Source organism: Puntigrus tetrazona, chromosome 6 (genome assembly GCF_018831695.1).
Source record: "Puntigrus tetrazona isolate hp1 chromosome 6, ASM1883169v1, whole genome shotgun sequence".
NCBI classification, from domain to species: Eukaryota; Metazoa; Chordata; class Actinopteri; order Cypriniformes; family Cyprinidae; genus Puntigrus; species Puntigrus tetrazona.
The window spans coordinates 7,031,701-7,039,523 of record NC_056704.1 but is presented as its reverse complement, the minus strand read 5'-3'; positions in this window follow the sequence as shown (position 1 = coordinate 7,039,523).

Sequence of the window (7,823 nt, the reverse complement as noted above, 5' to 3'; positions counted from 1 at the left end):
AGCACAAATTCATTACTTATGTTCACAGTCTAAATATATCATTCCATCTCTGCTGTTAGACGGGGCTAGATTAGATTTGATTATAATAGCCTACCATGCCCCTCTGTTGGCAGCAGTCTGCGGTCCATTGAGAGTAAGATCAAAGGCTCATGGTAGCCAGAGCCAAAAAAGTGCCAGATAGAGAGGAGAGGGAGGCCCGAAGCTTAATCTCATACACTGAGGGAAAGTGACCTGTATTCGGTTCTCCTCTGAACCTTCCATACATGTTCCCTTATGGCTTGCCACAGGGATACTGCTGGGCATTGTGGTCTTGCTGCTGAGAAACAGAGAGCTCCTTCACCACTCTGCTGCAAGTCACGGCAATCAACTCTGACTTTCTCTCAATGCTTGGAAAATGAACTGCGAGGCACCCGGCCTCCGCTTCCACTCGAACGCTGCAAGACAGACACGAACAAGATCAAACGTCTGATCCCCGGTCGTTCCCACTGCTGGAACCACAATGAATTTACAGCTGTCTCTTTACCGCACGATCCTTTGAAGGACAGGCACCCTCAAGAGGCTCTCGAACATGTGGGCGAAGTGGTTGTTTCATGACATATTACTTAAACCATGAAAACTCTGTGACTCATTGCAGCAGGCTCAAATGTGATGAACTTAGACATGACATGTTAACATAAGGGAAAACCATTAAAGGGTAAAAGCTTCTGGTTTAAATGGCTGTGATTCTGATGCTTGATGTGTTGATATGGATGAAATATTTTCCGCCGCAGAAACGACTTCCTTGTATTGTGTTACAGTTATACAATTAAGTGAAACACGCAACTCTCTGCAGGATCCTGACCCAGGGCAACCTAAAGCAATTTAACATGCAGTCGGCCAAAAGACACGTGCGTTAGGCGAACAGGGATGTATAAAACATTTAAAGAAATTTAAGACTGTGTTTTGATTGCTGTGGAACTGCACACACCACAACATATATTGAACTTGGCGAGCTCTGTAGAGTTTTACAGAGCGAATTGCTCTTTAGAATTAATATGCACAGACGGTTTATTGGTTCTAAATGATTTCATTAAATAAATGCCACAGTATCTATTGCACAGCGCAGACTGTAGACATGGATACAAATGCTGTTTCTTTATGGGAAGGTAATAATTGTGTGGACAAAAGGTTCTGATACACGTAAATGCAAAGTAAGAATAAAAGCAAGCATCATCTCGACATTTTATTCTGGACTTTTACAATAGAGGCATGCATTCATTTAGTTTTATTTATATTCATTCAATGAGTTCAACATTCAACAACTTTCATTCTGCACAAGTTATACTTTATTAATGGTGTCTTAATTAACTGACATAGTAATAGATTAGTAATAACAAATCAACAAACCACAAACTGCATCACAAGGAGGTGATCATTCACCATTCGATGTGTTTTATCTGTCAGTACAAAATAGGTTATGTCTGTGATAAGTGACATTCGTGTTTATATAGATAATCTGTTGTTTATATTTGGCATAAAGCTATTAAATACATTTATTATATAAAACCTCAGATGTTCTAAACCTGATATGCACAAACAATAGGCACTTTATTTAACAATCATTTAGCATGTTTCAGACCAGATATCAACAACAACAAAAAAAGCATGTAGCATAATTTTCTGAACTTTTTAATGTCATATATGTTTGTTTCGCTTGATGCTGGTATATCTGATATTTGTTATAACATATAATACTACAATATACAGTACATTCTGTGGAGAAAAATATATATTGCAATCTGTGTTTTTCCGTTCTCAAATCTTCCCAATCTGCAAAGAACTGTTTTGTGTCCTGGTCTGGTAACAAAAAGATGGTGGATCAAATTACAGCTGTAGGAGAGATTGATGTGACCTTAATAAGTACATTCCTCAATGACAAATTCAATGAATTTATCTCTCATGTTCATTAGTTTGGTCCAAAGTTCAAATCGACTGGGAAAGCAATGAATTCGAGAGAGAAAGAAGTGTAGAATATCTTGTGTTTCAATTAAAGTATTTTTTTCTGGACTTCATCACATCTGTATATTTTTTCTGTCATTAAAATGCACGCTTCCGTACTCACCATATGGAATATTTCAAGAGTTTGATTGCAGTTTTCTGATTTTTCCCTTTCTGGTTTCAGAACCTGTAAATCAAAGAAACCAGATTGTACAAATGATGAAGATTAAACAGGGTTATTTTTCCCAGCGCAATATTCAATAAGTTTCCCTCATTCATCTGTTATCACGTGCTGTAATTAATAACTCTTTGCTAATGGGGTCTTAGTCAGACCCATTCATAACTGTCTGCTTTACCCACCAGCCCTTGCAGCGCTATGCATCTATAAAAAGCCTTTGACTCCAGGCCATGCAAACCCCATTCATCTTCACACCCACACAGGCTTACGTATTCCATGGCATAACCTGTCCATCCCTCACCAGAAAGGAACCCGATAAAGCACCGTATTTACTGAAACAACATCCCTCCCTGCTACTCTGGGTCAGATTGCATTCGCCAAAGATGATGCCGGACCACACTGCCATTCACGTAACCAAAAACACTTTTCCTAATAGCGCTTAAGAACAAACCCACTCTGTGTTGGTTTCAGTCACGCTGACCTGTCAGTTTCAGCCAAACACATCTGACTCAGTGTGTGTGTTTGTGTCAGGTTTAATATGGGTTTACAGCCTGCGGACGTCTCTCAACAGTTACGATGTTTGAAGTTGTACTCAAGGTTCCTTCCTTGGCGTTCCTTCCTCTGGCGAAGTTCCAAAATTGAGTAAATATTAGTCCCAAAGACATAAAAAAGACCAGAGGCCACTGGGAACACTCAAAAAGAAGCCGAACGCTGGGATAAAGGTAGCTTAGCTGTCAGTCTACTGTATTTAATCCTGACCTCCTGATCTACTATATAGACTTCAGGCACCGAGGATCTGGCCATTTCAGACAAATCCTGTGGGTGCTTTATTACTTTTGACAGACAGAGACGTGGACAGCTGTCAATCACGGATGCTTTATCTACTTCAACAAACAAAAGGAGACAAAAGCTAAATTTAAGCAGGCCGCGTCATTTTCCTTCTCTCTCTTTTTGTGAATAGCGTGGATCACAGTATTCCTTTTTTTGGATTTAGTTTAAGTTTACTCATTTACTCAATTTACAGTTGATTTACATCTGGTTCATTTGGCTGATCCAAGGCAAACTAAAACTAATGAATGATTGAATCAATGGATTTTTTTTTTTTTTTATGAAAACAGAAAATATAAAATGAAATAAAAATATTAACAAAAACAATAACAGTATATAAACTATGCTGAAATCACTAAAACAAAGGCTTTAGGATATAGGGATATTATTTCATTTAGCAACCAACTAACCAACCAGACAACTAACTAACTAAATAAGAGTAGATAGACCAAAAACTTTGTTTTGCTTATGTAATTTGGGTAGTTTCAATACACAAATTCACAGGATTGTAAATCACTGAGAAGACAAGAGTTTTAAGAATCTTGCTTCATACTGTTGGTTAATCTGTTCATCAAAGCTGAGTTTTACTTTGACAGCTAATTCGTCTGTAAAGCGAGGGAGGGTCTAATATTCTAATAAAATGTAATGCTAACGAAACGTCAGCCAAGTGGATACAGTGGGGAAGATGTTAATCTGCCTTTATGCTTTCTTCTGGTTTGCATTATTCATTTGAGGTCATGGAAGAATTTTACGGTACATGGAACAAAATAACACAGAAATCCATATTGAAGATATGTTGATATGCACACCTGTTTTTAAGCACTAAATCTCCCGTGGATTAAAGATGGAATGCTGGTTTCAGAACATTTGTGGATCACTTCTTCTGCTACCCTCTCGATCAGTAGTCTCACAAGAGAGCCTAAATCCCGTTTAATGTTTGCTGCCAAAAAGCTACATTCTGCTAGGGGCCACATTAGGTAGAAGACGAGGTCAAAGGTCTCATTTCCCTCCATTCATTATTAATAGTTTGATTATGTGCAAACTTGGATGCTTAAATGTATGTGCATGCATTTACATTCACTGACCATACATTATAGAGATTCCTGTCTGCTGATTGCATGAACAGCAAGCACTGTACACATTTGTAAGTATGATTATTACTTACAAGAGAGCTGTAACGTACGTTTTTTATTTGCTGTAAGATATAGGACTCATTGTTTCGAGGACAATAAAACAGAGACAATATCTTTCGGGGGTGCATAAATGATTACAGAACCGACTTTTTTTTGCATGGAATAACACTTTAAATTAAAGAAAGAGTCTATGTAGGTCACTGTTTCAAAATCTGAATGACAGTGCCAAAAGTTTCTTTGTGAAACTTGCATGAATCTCTTCTTTCAGGGCTTTGGCCAAAAAACAATTTGGTTTAAGGGCAAACAAATAAATAAAGTCAAAGGAAGATTTGTTCCACTCTATGTCTGGCCCTGTTTGTGGCTGACAGCCTTCTGAAAATATTCTTTATTCTAATATTGTATGAACCTCGTGTAATCAAAAAGAAACAAATATTCGGCTTTTGTGTTTAGGATACATCATGATTACAACTAGGGATAATTAGAGCATCTTCTGTGGAATAAAGCCAGTGCCGTAGCGCAGAATTCCCCTCTGTTTAGAATACCACGGACAGATAATAGCAAACAAGTCCAGGCCTCTCTATAAAACACGGTCATAATGAAGGTTCAGACCTCCTGCCTTTTAGACTAAAGCGAGTGAGATAAACAAGGTAAAAACTGTGTGCTTCACTTTGCGGCGCCATGTGCTGAAAAGAGCGTTAAGTCTAAAAAAGGGATGTGGAGGCATAAATACTCTCCTGTCCTTCTCTCCCACTGACCAGACGACCATTGCCACATCTTTGAGCAGATAAGAATCAGCAAACAAACGGGCTTAGATTCAATCAGCGAGATCATAAAGCACTTCCTTGCTATTATATTTAGAGTCTGGCTTCATCCTCCCCCGACATAGTTCAAAGACGCTTGGATGGAGAAAAGACACTTCACAAATAAGCACGTCTTGAGGAGCGCTTGCTTGTGGTGCATACCAGCAATACACCCTTGAACTACGGCTTTGGTCCACCGTCTGTGCGCTGACCTACAGAAAATGGTTTAATTGCAGCACTGTTGACCCCGCACTGACCCGCTTCCTTCTCAGATACAAAACATCCCAATTAGAAGAGCTACAACCTTGGAATCATGTGGGGAGGCTTTCGGTGAATAATTGCACCTCAAGCACTGCGGAGCGCTTAAGATGTTTTGATGAAAAGATGAATAAGACACCATTAATTATATTTTAGTTGAAAGCTTGATTCATTTATGTCATTAATATCCCCAAAGAGTGCCCAACATAGTCGGGTAAGAATAAATTCGAGTTATGCAGTGCTTTTTGAAAACCCATTATTAACTCATAAGTCACTTTTCCAGTTCACTTACGAGGCCCCATTAATAAATACAAGGAGACAAGCTGAGGAAATGCTAAACCTATTTTAGTTATTCTGTGTACTGGGAAAGGGAAATACAGCCCGATGCCCTCTATTTAATCTTGTGACATAACAAATGAAAGGGATTTGTGATAAGCACTTGGTAATCAGTGAGTAAATTTTATCACCTGAAAGAGGTTATCGTTGGTACGGACTGGTCTTAAAACAACATCTCAACGACACTCCATCTGAGATGGGAGCGCTTGGATAAGAAGCTGCTTAAAGACTAAAGAAAAGCAAATAAATGTGAAGCATAGATATCCCATACTTGTTTTGATCTATATTGTGACTATCTGGACCTGCTCCAGATTCAATTAGAGACTCTGCCTGGGGTCCATGAATCCATCTGACGGAGCTGACCAGGGTAAAGCAACATAGAGGTCAAGCTACACTTTGGGTAATTTTATGGCTATTTGGGGAAAATCTAACTCTACAGCTGTCCCTCAGAGCAGAGCTTATGTTCTTTTGGACAGCCATGGGAAAAACTGATAATCTGAACCACGCTTTGACAAATCATGCAATCTTTGATAGACTTAAAAAAAACCATTTTTTTATTCCGGAATTCCTTGAGTTACATTTCAAGCAGGAACAAAATCAAAACAGAAAACAGATTAAACCAGACCAATGAATCTTGAGTTTTGATGTGACTGATAGGGCTCAAAACTAAATGCGCTGTGCAAAAGTGTGGCTGAGCTCCAAGCGTTCTTGGATGAAGGCAGCAGATCTCAGAAGACATCGTGACACAACTACAACTTTCCAGTGACATCATAAACCAATAATGCCTGTCACACCGCAACCACTCTCTGTATGGGTTTAAGCCTAAAACCTGTTAAAAGTAAATTTTCACCACCACAATAAATGTCAAAGAGAACTTATTAAGGCTGCAAACGAAACTGAGAAAAAGAAAGGAAGCCCACCAGGACCCCTTAATCCATCTAGCAAATACTTCTAAGAACAATAGCAAAGCCCATAGTCAAGCAGATACTGTTAGAGTGTTGTGTAGACTATTACGTCAGTGTATACCTCCATCCTGGATCGTAAATATAGTAAAAGACCAAGAGAATTTGCATTAGGCCTGACAGATCTGTAAACAGCACTTTTATTTAAAATCTAATGGTGTTCAGTGAATAATGCCTTTAACCGAAAATACTGCATGCTAGGCTAATCTTTTGTTTACACTGGTGTGTCTTTTTTCTTTTACTGAGGGGGTGCAGAGACGTCAGTAATCTCTTTTTAATCTGACCACCTCTTCCTGTTTAGAGTGACAGTGTTCCACTCTTCCACCGTGGTGAATGATGTTGATGGATATGATGGATACCCTCCCTTACTATCCCTTTTCTTTTGAGCCATTTCCTTTTCCGCATCCACAGATTCCTTCAACTCCATTTCTTTTGTTATCTTATAATCATATTTAAAGGTCAAGCCTCAGTCCTGGTCTGTGGACACAAAACTATTCTCAGACTGAAATATCACAATCTGACTGTGCTCCTTTACTGGTGCCAGGCTAAAATGCAGCAGTCTATATGTGTATTAAGAACATTTTGAATGAAGTAATACGGCCAAATTTATACTCATTGTGTCTTTGTGTTTTTACTGCAAACTTAAACCTTCTGGAGTCTTGACTGAAGAAATGACTGGCACTTCATTGAAACCACAATACACTCCACCCGTGACCTCAAAAAAGTCTCTATTTTAGGTGCATGTTGGACGGTTATGTGGAAAGCGGCCATATCTGCATGTACGCCAGCATCCAGACAAAGCCATGAGCACACGGTCACTCCTAATGCTGGTGATAGAATGGGCAGAGGGCTTCTAAAATAGAGGTGAGTGATCAAACTTAGGGAAATTATGGCAATGAACAATACCACCCAGCTTTATTTTCTCACGCACTCCCATTGGGCGCAATGCAGCTAAACAGAGACATGGCTCAGCTGGGAATTCCTGCCTCATTGTCCTTGGCAATCTTTTCAGTTCAGAAATCCTTCAGTTGAACAAATAAACACGGAAAATGTCTCGGAGATCAAAGTTCCTGATATGATGACTCGACCATTAGGTACTGTGCATTTTGATGGGTTTCCAAATTTTGATTCCAGAGACCTCCTAACATGAAGATCCCCTTGAAAGATGAAACTCTGCTACAGATTTTGATGTATCATAACCTATTTTTACTGTATAAGTTCTTAAAATGGTAAATTAAATATTTCATTTTTATATTGTCATTGTACTAAATCCAAAAGAAATTATAACAATTACATATGGATAATATTTGCTTTGCAAATGGTATATAATTCTCTACCAATTATGACATAA